Source organism: Pipistrellus kuhlii, unplaced genomic scaffold (assembly GCF_014108245.1).
Source record: "Pipistrellus kuhlii isolate mPipKuh1 unplaced genomic scaffold, mPipKuh1.p scaffold_m20_p_12, whole genome shotgun sequence".
NCBI lineage: Eukaryota > Metazoa > Chordata > Mammalia > Chiroptera > Vespertilionidae > Pipistrellus > Pipistrellus kuhlii.
In genome coordinates this window covers 35,075,563-35,091,731 of record NW_023425427.1, presented here as the reverse complement: position 1 = coordinate 35,091,731, position 16,169 = coordinate 35,075,563, and the positions used below count along the sequence as shown (strand labels likewise).

Here is a 16,169-nt window from a genome sequence, read left to right as displayed (position 1 = left end):
GAGGTACAACATGAGCAAGGAGCAAGGGAAGCAGAGTGACGATAAGTGGGCATGTTGATGAGAATCACCAGATTTGTCTGTCAAATCAGAAGCTGTTCAGTGCAGTGGAGCCTAAGCCCAAGGAAAGGAGAAGATAGTAAGTGAACTGGAGAAGGAGGCAGCGCCCAGATCATGAAAGGCCTTTGGTATCTTGAGAAATAATTTAGTCATTTTCCTGTAGATCAGAGCTCACAAGTTGGTAAACCATGAGCTAATTTTGAGCCTCAGATATTTTATTTAACCTATACAATATTATTTTAAAAATTGAAATATTATTTAACAATTGGGAGGTTTCACATATTTTTAAAAAATCTAGATTTCTGATCTTTCTAGAAAAAAAATGAGATCTGACAATACTGAGCCTGCATGTTGATATGGTGAAAATTACCCAGAAATAAATACTAGCTGTCTGATTAGGGCATATTCATTTCCAGTTCCTCTCAGCCCCCAGTACTCTCCCCTGCTTCCTCAACCAGCACTCAGCTTCTCTTTTTATCTGCATGGCTCTTGTAGTAAAGAAAGAACCTGAGAAGGATTTAGATATGAGTATACATAGTGTGAGTTGCCCCTCAAATACTATCTTTTCATGAGTAGGTCATTTAGTACTGCTGGTCTTTAGTTTCATCTATTAAATCCAGACTAGTCTATTTCCAAGGTTCCAACCTGCTCTATCACTCTATGATTCTATTACCAATGTTTCCCCGAAAATAAGACATCCCCTGAAAATAAGATCTAGCGCATCTTTGGGAGCAAAAATTAATATAAGACACTGTCTTAATTTCGGGGAAACAGGGTATTAACAGTGATGAAAAATGCTCTACTGCTTTACATTTTTCAAAAGATGTTATACTTTTTTCACAACCCTGTGAGATAAACACTGTGTTTATGATTGAACAGATGAGTAAAATGAGGTCCATAGAGACTAAGAAACAAATCCTGTGCCCCTTTTCCCACACCACACTATACTGTAAGCCTATGCCTGAATTTCCCTGTTTTTCATATTCCCCAGAGTTGGCACATAATGATTAAAATAACAAAATGCAGCCAACTAGCATTTATGAGATATAACTTCAAGGGAACAGGTCAGATTCCATATACTAAACAATAAGTGGCCTTATATATTTTTTTAAATCCTCATGTTTTTTATTTTACTTGTTTTTTATTTTATTTATTTTTTTAAACATTTTTTATTGATTTTTTTTACAAAGAGAAAGGCAGAAAGATAGACAGATAGAAACATTGATGAGACAGAAACATCGATCAGCTGCCTCCTGCACACCCCCTACTGGGGATGTGCCTGCAACCAAGGTACATGCCCTTGACCTGAATTGAACCTGGGACTGCCGACACTCTCTCCACTGAGCCAAACTGGTTTCGGATAAATCCTCATGTTTTATGTGAGGTATTTTGGAATCCTGGGAGGAAAGAGCTAAATCAGAACTCATAAGAAGGTTTTTATTCAATTCTTTTTAGATAGTTTATCCAAGCATAAAATCTTTAAAGCAATCCTATATATTAAAGATGTAATATGCAAATTTACCATCACTTCAACACACAAGATGGCCGCCCCCATATGGACACAGATGGCTGCCACCAGATGGCAGGCAGAGGGACCAATTAGGGTGACCAGGCCTGCAGAGGAGGACAGTTGGGGGGAACCCAGGCCAGCAGGGGAGGGTCTTTGGGAGTGACCAGGCCTACAGGGGAGGGCTGTTAGTGGTGACAGGTCTGCAGAGGAGGACAGTTAGGGGTGACCAGGTTGGCAGGGGAGGGCAGTTAGGGGCAATTGGGCCGGCACGGGAGCAGTTAGGGATCAATCAGGCTGGCAGGCAGGTGAGTGATTGGGAACCAGCAGTCCTGGATCGTTAGAAGGATGTCCCAGATTGGAGAGGGTGCAGGCTGGGCTGAGGGACACCCCTTTTGTGCATTGGGCCTCTAGTTTTGTAATAAAAACTGAAGGCAATTTTTAATCCTCAGATGCAGCAAAGCCTGGACTAGAGTGAGAAGGTGTATCTGCAGGGAATGCAAATGTCACTGGTTCCATATACACCAGGGTTTGTCTTCTTATGAGTTCATCTGAAGGGAGAGGAAGCCAGACTTCTAATGTTGGAATGTCTTGCGTTCTTTATGATAACTGACAAGGTGATTGGAATACCAGACTTGTGAAGTCATGTCCAGCAGCCAGATGTTTTGCTTTATATAGGTGAATTTGAAGTTACTGGAAAGAAGAAGCTAATGGAATTGTTGAATTTGGCTTAATGATACACATATGGCAAATAGATTAAAGCCAAGAGGTCATCATTCCTGTTCATTCAGGAAAAATGTGTGAATAGGAAGATAATTGAGATAATGATGCTGCCTGGGCCAGTGTGTTCGGTGGTTAGAATATCAGTCTACACACTGAAGGGTCTTGGGTTCAGTTCCCAGTCAAGGGCATATACCTGATTTGCAGGTTCAATCCTGGGCCCCTATTGGGGCACATGCAGGAAGCAACCAATCTATGTGTCTCTCACATAATCTATGTTTCTCTCTCTCTCTCTCTCTCTCTCTCTCTCTCTCTCTCTCTCTCTCTCTCTCTCCCTCCCTCCCTCCCTCCCTCCCTCCCTCCCTCCCTTCCTCCCTCCCTCCCTCCCTTCCACTCTCTCTTTCTCTAAAAAAACAAAAAACAAAAAAAAGGAAAAAATGTCTTCCAGTGAGGATTAAAAAAAAGATAATAATGTTAACCAAGACAGAAAGGCAAAGCGAAAACTTAGCATGTAATTAGATATCATCTCTGATGAGGGAACAAAGGGCATTCCTTAGGTGTCTTTATTATTGTGTGTGTGAAGCATAGTAATTATTAGGATGCTATTGTGAATTAACAGAAGTGGTATGTATTATTTTGCAGAAGAGTCTTTGTATGTTTGAGATGCTAATTGATAGAAGGGCATCCTGAGTTGAATAAGAAAACCCAAGAGCACATTTCAAACCATCAGTTCCCATCAGTTTCTTCTGGTCATCATCCAGTGATTAATCACCAGATCAAGAGATTTCTCTTCTTTCTCCCATGGTCTTATCCCTTAACCCTTTCTAGGGTTCCTCTGTGGTGAACCACCAGCACCTCGCATAGTGTCAGGGAGTCAAGTCTCCTCGACTCTTTGTGGAGAAGCTTTGGATAGAACTTCTACCGTCAGGCAACATACAGGAAGGGGCACACATAGCGGAATTATAGAGTGTCAACCTGAGATGGATTAACATAAACCCTCTTCTTTGAACCTACTTCTTTGAACCCAGTTATTTCCTGTTGCACTTAGGAAAAACAAAGACCTTTCTGATGAGTTCCCAGGGCAATCCAGAGTTTAGGTCAAATTTGCTTTCTTTGCAATCACTTGACATATAAGCTTATTATTTTTTTTCCTGGACCTCACATTCACTTCTTGAAGTTGTTTCTGGAAACAGGTTTGGCAAACACATTTTCTAAACAGCGTCCTTTTGATCCCTTTAATCCCATTTTGCCCCCCTTTTCAACCTGGTTATTTCCTTCTCCACCATTGTTCTCAGTTTGGTCTGTTTAACAGTTGGGTAACACTTCTTTCCTTTGGTCTTTCTCTCTGATTTTAAGAACTCTGCATCTTCAATGTTTATTTTTCTCCTAACTTACCATGAATGAGAATTACTTTTTATGGGAGAGACCAGACTTCTGGTCAAATTAGAAAAGTTAATTAATATTTTGACACATTCCTGATTGTTCTAAAATGCAGATTTGATAGATAAAAAAGAAGAAAACAAACACCCCTCCCCCCATGAAATGAAATCTTCTGTTATTGCAGCTCTCATAAATTAAAATAGTAAAAGTGTATTAGGTTAAACGTTGGTTATATATTTAGTCAGTGGTCTAAAGATATAAATAAGTATTCCTGTCTATCAGAAATGAACAAACAGTATAGGTGGTAAGTGGGCTGGAATTACAGGCTTGCTGAGCTCTAGGTCTGGAAGCAGGCAGTAGCAGTCAGGAGCTTGGCTCTTTCAAGTAACAGGGACTCAACAGTGTTCCATGGGAGTTGGAGAATTGAACACAGGATTGTGACTTGAAGCCAGGTGCTGGAATGCACTCAGTGTCTCATAAAAAATGACTAGGAGGGGAAAAACCTGCTTCCAACTAATGCTTGGAGCCTGTGCATCCTGGCACATGCCTGATTTGGATGCATGCCCAGTGGTTTGGCCAGCAGCTGAGCCAAGCTGCCTACTGACTCAGTGACATGATGGGCAATGCTCCAGTTATCACTATGGGGCATCTCTAAGCTGTTCTTATGAGGTTGTGTTCTGCATTGAGTTCTGGGGCACCAAGTAGAGGCAACTTCAAAACTCTTAGAAAGAGAGATGGCCAATAGGAATCTAATGACAGGAAAGACATGAATTCACTATAAATGAGATTGATTGATTTATTCATTAATTTACCTGACAAAAATTTTAAGATAATCAAGGAGAAAAAAGAAGGCATAACATAATTGAAAATAAGAAATTATAGGACAAAAGTAATAGAAATGAAACCTGAAGTGAAAAAGGATAAATTAGAAATCCTGTAAAAATAGAAAAAAAAAAGTCTTTGAAATATAAAATTTTATCCTTGTAGAGAGAATTAATGAATTGGAAGATAGTTTTAAAGAATTCACACTCAGAATGCAGAGAGACAAAGGGATAAAAATGATGAGGTCATGTTGAAGAGACAATAGATTGAGCTTGAGAGGGACCAACATTGACCACTGAGTACATTTTGATTCCACAAGGGGTCTAACTTAACGAAGTCAGAAAAAGTTAACATGTCTTCTGGAGAGCCAGAAGTAGAATTGGGATAAAACTACAAACCACATTGGAGATCTGTAAGGAAGAAGGACTGACTGGCTTCCCTCGGGTAGAGGACAATATTGGGCCTCCAAGGAAGGTTTCTTCACTCCCACCCATCCACTTAGCAGAATATTTGTTGAATATGCACAATGTTCTGTGGTCAAACGCTTTTGATATTTGCTGGTCTCCCTACCTGAGACGTTGGCCCCCCATTCTCTGTAAAACTTCTGTTTGTTTTAGCATCTCTGCTTAGATATCTCTTTGGAATAACTTAGAAGATGATAGCGTAAAATACTGCTTCAAGTGGACTGTCTCTACTTCCTCTGTTGCCAGGGTGGTCTTTGGCACATAGCAGATACTCATAAAAAATATCTGTGGAATTAATGAGTAAATAAATGACTGTTAACAGTAACTGTTAGAATGAGGCACTGGTCTTGGGTCCTCTCATTTTGAGGCTTCCACTCAACTGCAATTTAGGTAGACATTACTTGAATATCAGAACAGGTTTCTCCAGCAGCAGGTGGAAGAAGGGATTCCTGCACAGAAGGCAGTTAAAGCCAATGCTTTCAACACAGATGGGTTCTGACAAACAAGCCAACAGGTTTGCATCAATTAGGGGTAAGTACTTCTTTTTAGGGATCTAAGGCCCAGCTAAACACACTTTTGACTTCATGGTTCCAACTTTATGCAAATCATTTCTCAGTATCCAAATGAGTTGGCAAAAAAAAATGTGTCTATATTTATTATGCATACTCTTACCGGAATTTCAATAGTTGGCTGTAAATATTTGTATAGATTAACTGAGGAACTGTTTTAGGAAAGCCTATTTTGGATTAAGACAATGACAGAGCAACATTTATATGGCTCTATAGCAGAATAATTTTCTGGGCATGCTGGTTGGGTAAAACAGTTCTTCTTTACAGTTATAAACACCTGATAAGTAAGCTTCTGTTGACTAATCTGGGACTCAGAAAACATAGTCTGTGTTTCACACAACAAATTTACAAACAGGATTTTTGGAACACAGGACTCGCATGTATACTAGTACTTCACAACAATTTCCAGTGGCTCATTGCCACTGAACTTTAAACCTGGTGTTGAAAGCATTCTTAGCTTTCCAAATTTATATTCCCACAATTCCTTCACATAACCCCAGATTGTTAACAGCCAAACTGAACTGCACACGCTTACTAAACCTACAATGCTTCCAGCTGCAACACATTTGCTCAAGCCGTTAACCTATTTCTGTTTGTTAAAATCTTGTTCTCCCTCAGAAAATCAGCTGTAACCTTTCCTGATCTCCCTCAGTATGACCACTTCCTCCTGTAAATATCAAAGGTACTTTGTTTCTTCGTTTTGTTTGTTTTTTGTTTTCATTCCTGACATTGTTTTATTTGTACTCTAGCCCATTTTTTTTTCTCTTACCGAAATTTTTATTTTTAATTTAATTTAATTTTATTGTTTAAAGTATTACAAATAATAGTACACATATCTTATTTTCCCCCCATTGACCTACCCCTGGTCTCCCTACTCCCCCACACCCGGCACATGTCACTTCCTCCTGTAAATACCAAAGGTACTTTGTTTCTGCATAAAAAAGATGACAGTGCCATTTATCAAGCATCTTCTATATACTGACCTTTGCGATAAGCACTTTATAAACATTGTTTAGTATAATCCTCATGACAGTTCTATGGGAATAGGCATTAATTTTACCTGTGCCTCTTCCATAGTGCTCACTCTTTCTCTACCCATTGTCTGAAGGCAAAGAGGGGCAAGGTCCTTAGAGCAGGATTTGGCACACTGAAACCCACTGCCTGTTTTTGTAAATAAAGTTTTATTGGAACACAGACTTGCCCATTCATTTACACCTTGTCTATGGCTGCTTTGTGTTACAGTGGCAGAGTTGAATAGTTGTGACAGAGACCATATGGCCCACAAACCTAAAATATTTACTATGGCCCTTTACAGGAAAAGTTTGCCAACCTCTGGAGTAAGAGGATGGTGAAACCACAAGATGGAAGGATCCCGAGTCCCTGATTAATTCACCGGAGCAGAACTCAACGTTCCCCCATCCCACCAACCTGCATTGCCCTGTGACAGGAGTAAGAAATAAATTTTCATTCCGTTAGTACATCGAAACTACTGGGTTATTTGTTCCAGGAAGTAGCCTAGCCTCACTGATATAAGAGCCAGGTAAACATGCTAGCTGGCCAGGACAGCAATCAAATGATTCCTCTTTCCTCAGTCCAAGGATATGCAAAGGTTGTTATTGAGTTCTGCTATTGGCTTCTGATGCCTTTTAAAAATTACAGATGAGTAAAAGAGAAATTCTAGGACCTCAAATCAGAAATATGCTCCACAAAATAGCTTTTCTGAAGACCTTGGTGACTGAGTTGCTAGTTATTAATTGAGTAAATAAACACCATAGTGAAAATGTCCCAACAATTTTTGAGGCGTGTTGTTCAGGTGGGGGAGGCCAAATTGAGAAAAATCTGTGAAGAATTTCTCCATTCCAGGCATCTCCAGAATTAGGGGGACTGAAACGGAAGCAGACATCTATTGGATGACAGCTTCTCTCTTGGAAGAACAGTTTGTGACATCTTTCTACCCTTTAGATGAAAAAATACTAGGGAAAGGAACCCATCTGGAGATAAAGATGAACTTTCCCATGATTGCTGGCATGTTGAAAGTGATTACAGTGCTCTAATGGAAATCTGAATTAAGTTAAGGGCCATCATCAGCTTATCTTTTGACTGTATTTTCTGTGGAAGAACAGCCTAGTCAGTAATGTGTAGGCCATTTGGGTTCCTTGCTGGTTTTCAGGGATCATGATGGAAGCTGTTTATCCTCCTGCTGTTTTTGTTGCTTCTTTGCTTTAACAGCACATAGTGACCCTGGGGAAAATAAAGCTAGTTATACATTAACTGATCCCAACTTCTTCATTTCATGGACTCATCAAAGTTCATGTTGGATAACTGTTGCCAAGATTATTTACGCAGGCCCTAGCCAAGATACTTGCTATGCACACTACGAGCATAGGTCTCTATTGACAACAGTGCATCTTCCCTGCTGCTCTCGATTTCATCTAGACTGAGGATTGCAAATTTGTATCAGCAGCCCACATGCCTCCTGCAGGCATGTTCAGTTTGAGCTTCACAGTATTTTAAAATCAGAATGATTTCACACAAAAGTCCAGGTTTCAACTCCTCCTAAAATTAAAACAGCCTAAAAATACCAAGCCCACACAACTGTGTTCCACCAATAATTTAGAGCTATAATTAGGTGGGCATGCACCTTCCAGATGAATGTGGTTCCCAATACTCCCTCTTATCTTATTGTAGTTCTGGCCTGCCCTAGTCTTCACAGCATCTGTCTGGTTTCTGGAATTCCTGGCTTTCACTCCAGGGCTTCTTGTTATCTCCTCTGCTTATCTCTCTCTCTCTCTCTCTCTCTCTCTCTCTCTCTCTCTCTCTCTCCCTCTCTCTCATTAAAAGAGGGCTGGATTTAGAGTCAGATTACATGGATTAGCATGGGGTGGAGTGGGGCTGGTGCCGGCAGCAGGTGCAAGCACCTAGTGGTATTGAGGCATGTGAAAGCAAAGAATTTTCAGTAACCACCAGAGGCATGCCCTGATGACAGTCACGGGTGTTCCACCTTGGTCTGGCGCCCCACTCACCTGCTCCACCATCCTTCCATGGCCAACGCCCGCCATGTTCCCTATGGTCAGCGCACGTCATAGTTTGTTGTTCCACTGTTCCATCTATTTGCATATTAGGGTTATACTCATCTATCTATCTATCTATCTATCTATCTATCTATCTATCTATCATCTATCTATCTATTACCAGCTAGCCTCTAATCTAGCTGAGAAACCTAGAGAGATGCTGCTAGAGGTTCCAAATCATTAAAGTATTATAAATTAAGATACCCAAACTTTGTGTGGTGTAGGCTCAGAGTTTTGATGTTCATAGATGACTTTTTTTTTTCCCTTTCTCAAAACCCCAGGCAGATGGTATATTTATGCAGGGAGTTCAGTTCCATCCTCCTAAAGGCCTGCACTCACATTTTTTTGGTTTGCTTTCTGTAGGTGTTAGGAAACTAGTTCCCTGGCCTAAAGGGCCCATAACTCCATCGGAAACGTCTGTGGATTCCTTCTGGTATCAGCTCATATTTATTCCTCTGGCTTGATTTCATGCCATTCTTGGCACCTGAAGATCCATTTTTTTCTTATCAAATTTGGTTATGTGGATAATATTTTGTTACATTGTATCTAGTATTTCTGTGTGGCAAGGGGTATATTAGGGTCTGCTCAGTGGACTGAATGGTCAGAAATGGTCTACTACATTTTCTATGTATTATTATTACTAGAGACCCAGTGCATGAAATTTGTGCATGGGGGAGAAGGGGGGTGCGCAGGGGCAGTCACCTCAGCTCAGCCTGCACCCTTTCCAATCCGGGATCCCTCTCACAATCCTGGACTGCTGGCTCCTAATCGCTCACTTGCCTGCCTACCTGGTTGCCCCTAATTGCCCTTCCCCCACCCCCGCCGGCCTGATTGCCCCTCACTACCTCTGTATGCTGGCCTGATCACTCCTAATTGCCCCTCCCCCCACTCTGGTTGCCCCTAGCTGCCCCCCACTACCAGCCAGGTTGCCCTCTCCCTGCCAGCCTGGTTGCTCCTAACTGCCCCCGCCCACCAGCCTGGTCATCCCTAACTGCCCCTCACCAGCCTACCATCCCATCTACCCCCCACCAGCCTGGCGCCCCACTCACCTGCTCCACCATCCCTCCATGGCCAACGCCCGCCATGCTTGTTCAGTTGTTCAGCCTGCTTGTTCAGTTGTTTGGTCGTCCCTCGGTCCAGCCCATGGCAGTGGGGAGCTGAGGGGACTGGGGGACTCCGGAGGCAGGTGTGTGAAGTGGCTGCACTCATGCTACCCTGGAGGGGCTGAGGGGACTGAGTGCTGCCATCTTGTGGCTGTGGGCGCCACCATCTTTGAGGGTGTGGCAGTCAGTTAACATATTCCCTCTTTATTAGACAGGATAATTATTTTGTAATGAAGTATAACATACTATTCTGTCATTTGACATAGGTATACATCCCTTGTCACAAGAGAGGAAAATCCTGCATGCCATTGGGCTTCAAACTGAAGGAATTTAAAAATGTGTATATAATCTGGATCCTGAGCTTGAATTCCAGTGCCAGGAGGACAGCTTGTTTGCAGGAGCCCAAGAAAGATATCTTTGAACCCTACCCCTTACCACAGTATCTTGCACCCAATAGTTGTTAAATAAATGTTTGTATAATTGAATAGGAATTGAATTATAATTGGAGAAGATGGGAATTCTTGTCATTTTCTTTTCTGGAATAAAAGTCCTGGAATGCCCAGCTGGCATGGTTTAGTGGTTGAGGTCACAGTTTGATTCCCAGTCAGGGCACATGCCCAGGTTGTGTGATTGATCCCCAATGTGGGGCATGCAAGAGGCAGCCGATGGATGATTCTCTCTCATCATTGATGTTTCTGTGTCTCTCTTCCTCTCTGAAATCAATTAAAAATATTTTTTAAAAAAGTCCTGGAATTAGGATAGAGAATTGAGATCAGGATGTTGTTTCAAGACCCAGAATACTTTGTAGTCTCAATAGAACATCCATCTTACTGTTCCATGGCCTTTCATGTAATCATAAAATATAGATGACAACAATGCTGTCTAAAGTTCTGAGATGACATTTTTATGAATGATTCATTTTTCATTCAAATATCATATACTGGTTATTTACTGTGTGTAAAGTAGTTTTGCTAGCTTCTATGTGGCATAAAGTGATGACTAAGACCCAAACTCTACCCTCAACTACTTAACAGCTTAATGTTAGGCAATGGGGTCAAAAATATCCATTAACTGAACTAAAAATAACTACTCCTTATCAAATGCTTTCAGTGTGCCAGGTACTACACTAAGAACTTTGCATGGATTAGCTCATTTAAGCTTATGTAAGGGGAACTGTTCTTGTGTCCATTTTATCAATGAGAGAACTGAAGCACAGAAAGGTTAAGAAACATATATAAGATCACAGAGTAGGAAAGAGGTAGAGCTAGGAATGACACCCAATCATTCTTATTCCAGACCTCAATAATTCAAATAATTTCCTGCATGGAAGACCAAATAATCCTTTACGGAAGGTAAATGTTCTATAACAGGTGTTCAGATCAGACTGAAAGCACAAAGGAAGGAAATCTTTGTAGAGACATCTCTTCTCTCCCCTCCTCTCCCCAGAATCTTGATGAAGAAGTGGTACTCTGACAGACAGTGATTGATGAGAGGTGTCTAGAGGTAGGAAATTATCTGAGCAAAGACAGAGAGCAGAAGGCACCTTGGGATGTGTGGGAAACTGCAGGTAAGCAGTCCAGCGTGACTGCATGTGGAGTGTTTGTGTGAGATAAGGCAGGAAAGTTGAGGCAGTTGGGATTTAAATTTCAGATGAAGAACTTTGGAACAGGAAGTGGGGAGGGTATGTGGCATTTCTCTCATTGTTGGTCATAATTAACAGTAAAGCCCGTGAGCAAGCTCTAGAATTGATTTGGTCTACTCTGCTTAGGAGGGACAAAGGGAAAAATCTATCTCAAAGGGGAAATTAAATAACTTTAGAGGTTATTAAATCTGCTCTGGGCTTCAGAAGCAAGATTTCCGAACTGGGATTCCGGACTCATGGATGGAATTCAGGGGTCCTAGAATTTCAGGAAATTATGGGCAAATTTTGAGTTGCGTGAACATGTGTATTTCTTGTCTAGGGAGATGGTTCATAAAGACGCATCACTTTCTCTAAGCATTTGTTGTCAAATAAAATTGCAAACCACTGCTCTGAGAAGAAAAAGTCAGCAGCCATCCCACTGGGGCCTTGCCTGGAGCCAATGGGCTGTCCTGAAGCTTTGAAATTCCACAGAAGTCAAAACTGAGAGTTTGCGTTCCTCGCAGACAAGCAAAACTTTCCACAGAACTATCATCACCATGCATCAGCAGAAGCCTGCCTTATGTCAGCCTCCACCCCAGAATTGCAGGTTATCTTGGTTAGCAGTACCAACTGGGAAGGTATCAGGTAAGACAAATCTCAATGTGAAAGTGTCAGTAGAAACTGGGTCACTTTTGATATTCTCTCCTTACAGGTGGACAAGGGTAATAGGAAGATGCAATATCCAAACAGATGAGAGCTGTCTGGAAGGAATTGTACTATTGTACTTTTAATTCAACCCACCAGAGTCACGCAGCTGCAAAACTGGCTAGACAGTGAGGCAACTTGTGGGCAAGGCCTGTGAGAAAACCCTTGAGTGCTTCCTGTTTGTCAAGTCATTTCAGAGCTTGCCCAGCAGGCTTTGCCATCAGTGACACCAGCTGAGGTGACTGAGGGCGGGAAGGCAGAAACGCCAGTGATGAAAACGAGGTTTCCAGGCAAATCCTTTGATTTTCAGAGATAGTTGTGGTTTTTAGTCAGGATCAGGACCTTCTGCAGGTGATAGAAAACAGTGGCGAACAGTGGTAGCTTAATCAGGATAGCAATGTGTGTATCTCATGTAAACCAAATCTGGATTTGAGCAATCTGAGACTGGTTTGGCAACCTCACAATCAGCAGGGACTGTGGCTCCCTCTTTAGCTTGTTCCTCCACCAAATCTATTCATGATCTAAAATGGCTCTTCAACCTCTCCACCCGGAGGAAGGAGAAGAAGAAGAAAAGGAGCCCCCTTTCTTTGAGAACACTTTGTCAGAAGATTCATGTTGCAGTTCTGTTTACATTCATTGTCTGGAACACATTGGCTACAACTAGAGTTGAAGGTGATTGGAATATAGTCTTCAGTGGACATCCAAGGGTCCAGCAAAACATTGGGGGGTCTTGACACACACACACACACACACACACACACACACACACATACACACACACAACTAGATGTCTCTGTACACTGTGTCCTCTCAGTAAAGATAGAATGTCTTGATACCATTTGATAACTCTATAGAGACTTTAGCAAGCCTGGATCCTCTCTTATTTACTGAGGTGATTTAGTTCTCCTCATGCCAGTGGGCACATTTACATAGATAGCATCCTTTATTTTTGTTTGTAGGAATGTGAGAAGCAAGATTTTTTTCTTCCTCCCTTCCTCACTGATTCATTCATTCGTGTATCAGTATTGTCATAGCAGAGATAGTCAACTGTCTACCACATTTATGCTTCCCATTCAATGTGTAGCATTGTTCCTGGGAAGTGGTTGTCTAGCCAGGAGCCAGATTTCTCCGCCTCCAGCATTAAGATGGGCCCATCTGACCAACTTTTGCCAATGGAATGTGAGCAGAGGTGACACATCTCTTCTGTAAGGAGGTGGTTAAAAACAGGCATGCTTTCTTCATCCCCTATTTTCCTATCTGCCTCTGGAAGCAAGGGACCCTGAGGCCTAGCAGATAGCAGAGCCACATGTGGAAGGAGTCTGGGACCAGAATCACCTCAGGGGAAGCTGCCCACATATATCCACATTGTACTGCCATATAAACAAGAAATAAATCAACTGATTTCAGGCCCAAGGCTCTTTCTTCTACTCCAGGCTTCTTCTTAAATATCACTTTAGAAGGAATTGCCAAACTTAAATTGCCAAAAGGGGAAAACAGCCCAAGTACCAGCTTAAGTTTGATGGTGCTCAGCACTTAGCCCACACTAATACAACACTAGATTGAGAGCTTAGCTCTCACATCAGATAGAACTACAATAGATGCAAATGCCACTTGCAGTACTTACCAGCTGTGAGATTTCAGGTAATTTCTATTAGTTTATGAATAATAATCTGTCTTTCCTCATTTATATAATGTGGTTTAATAATACCACATACAATATATATTTTTTTGTATTAGAAGCTGGGATCTAGTAAATGCTTCATACCGGTTAGTTGTTATTATAATCACATATTGTTGGACTCCTTTTCTATTTTAATAGAGTAGCTTTTGCTAATTTAGGGAATAATAAAAAAGTTGGGGCTCTCTCACTTTGTTCTTCTCTTGCACCCTCCAGGTCTGGGTCTCTCTGCTGATGGTCATCATGATCGTGCACAGCAGTTGTCTCCTTCTCCAGCCACTCTGTGGTAGGCGGAATAATGTCCCCCAAAGATGTCCATGTCCTAATTCCTGGAATCTACAAATATGTTACCTTATATAACAAAAGGAATTTTGCAGCTGTAAATAATTTAAGGATCTACCCTGTTTCCCCCAAAATAAGACAGTGTCTTATATTAATTTTTTCTCCCAAAGTTGTGCTAGGTCTTTTTTCAGGGGATGTCTTATCTTCCCATGCGCTAGGTCTTATTTTTGGAGGATGTCTTATTTTCGGGGAAACACGGTATAAATGGGGGAGATTATCATGCATTATCAAAGTGGGCACCACGTAATCACAAGATAGAATAGGAAGACAGAGAGTCAGAAAAGTAGATATGATAATGGAAAAATAGGAGATATGATCTTGGAGCAATTTGATTACTGGCTTAAAAGATAAAAAAATAAAAAATAAAAAAATACCACAAGCCAATGAATGTGGGCAGCCTCTAGAAGCTGGAATAGGCAAAGGATGGATTCTCCCCCAGAGCCTTTAGAAGGTACATGGTCCTGCCAAATCCTGATGTTAGCCCAGCAAGACATGCATCTAATGATCTTACAGGATTGTACATAATTAATTTATATTATTTGTCGTTAAGTTTGTGGTAATTTGTTATAGCAGCAATAGGAAGCTGATACCCACTATTCTAACATGTATTGCAATGTGCATGTGAAGCTTTTTACTGAAGGGAGAGGGGAAAATCTCAGAAAGGAATCATGGTGTAAGAACAAAGGCAGAGGTGCTGGCTAGCATGAACTTTCCCTTGCATCACACAAAGAAAAGTAGTTCAAGACATGGGCTTTCACAAGGCAGATGTCATCACCTTCCCTGGAATGCCCCTCAACTCCTGGTCAGGCTCTCGTTCTCTGTCTTGTGTCTTAGATACTCTATTTTCCACCCCTGCCACAACCCTGCCATTGCAAGCTGTGAGTCTGCCAAATCCCACAATAGATAAAACATGTCTCCTATTTCCTCATTGGCAGGGCTCTGGCTTTGAACTTGAGCAATAGTGGACCCCATACTTATAGTGAGAGCCCTGGCATGTTCCTGCCCTTCCCAGCCCCAGAGCAGCAGCAACATAGGCCCACGCAGGGCAAAACATTTTCTCCATCCCAAAAGGAGACTCTGTACCCATTAAGTAGTCACTCTCCACTTTCTTCTTCCTCCAGGCCCTGGCAACCACCACCTGCTTTCTGTCTTTATGGGTTTACTTTTTTTGGACATTTCAAATAAATTGAATAATACAATATATGGCCTTCTGTATTTGCTTTTTTTTATTTAGCATAATGTTTTTGAAGTTTATTCATATTATATATCAGTACTTCAACTATTTTCATGCCTCAATAATATTCCATTGTATGGATATATATTTTGTTTATCCATTTATCTCTCAATGGATCCTTGGATTGTGCATTAAGTTAGCCAACATTTATTATAGGGTGTTGGATTGAATGTTCAATGACCTTGTGATATGCCCTAGACATAAAAGTATGAGCTTGTTTAATAGCTACTGGGTAAGATTTTTGTAGATTTTAATAAGCTACAAGTGAGGTCTTAGAGGCTGCTGTCAGAGAGGAGCTTTGTTGTCTTTTTATTTTATTTTATTTATTTATTTATTGAAAAGGTAATTTTCCTAAAGGTCAAAGGCATGAGAGTAAATGAATAACTTTCCCTGGATGCAGCTAGGAGAACTCTTATGGTTGAGCAGAACTCTTGTGCCCACTAAGGGGTCTTGGAAGGTAAGACTAAGATGTGACTTAGAGGCAAATAGCTGACATTCTTTCATCCCTAGAGTAGCGAGGTCATTTCACTGCTGTTGGCCTCTGAAAATCGGGACTAGGGTCCATGATTTCAGGCGATAATTGTTTTGTGGATCCTCTCTAGGTACAAGGAGAGACTTCTGATTATAGCAACTTATTGTCTGAAAAGGCAGACCATGATGAACTGGCCTAAGAAAGGCTTAGGGTGGCGCAAAGATATGGAGGTGCCCCCTGACCTTCAGATATACCACCCATGGAGGGTCTGCACGTGGCATATATCAAGGCCCTCAGTCCATATCCTCCCTGCTGCCTTGGGCCACTTGTGACAATTTGACTCTCAAATCATCTTCAGTTTCCTCTCCTGACTCCTGTGATTTGTTTCTTTCTCCAAAAGCAGGGAAACAATCCACTAATTAAG

The 16,169-nt window shown here is 41.4% G+C and overlaps 1 long non-coding RNA gene across 7 annotated transcripts; it reads left to right on the top strand.

The window, feature by feature from the left end:
• Positions 1 to 4,816: 4,816 nt before the first annotated feature.
• Positions 4,817 to 15,209, top strand: LOC118716544. 7 transcript variants are annotated; one of them, XR_006741304.1, is made up of 6 exons: positions 4,817 to 5,481; positions 6,835 to 6,968; positions 11,655 to 11,959; positions 13,104 to 13,208; positions 13,914 to 13,983; positions 15,161 to 15,195. It is a non-coding gene; the product is annotated as an uncharacterized LOC118716544 (long non-coding RNA). The 7 variants fall into 7 exon arrangements; XR_006741303.1 differs by lacking the exon at positions 13,104 to 13,208 and having other exon boundaries at positions 11,655 to 12,691; positions 15,161 to 15,175; XR_006741300.1 differs by lacking the exons at positions 13,104 to 13,208; positions 15,161 to 15,195 and adding an exon at positions 11,140 to 11,260 and having other exon boundaries at positions 13,914 to 14,090.
• Positions 15,210 to 16,169: the final 960 nt, after the last annotated feature.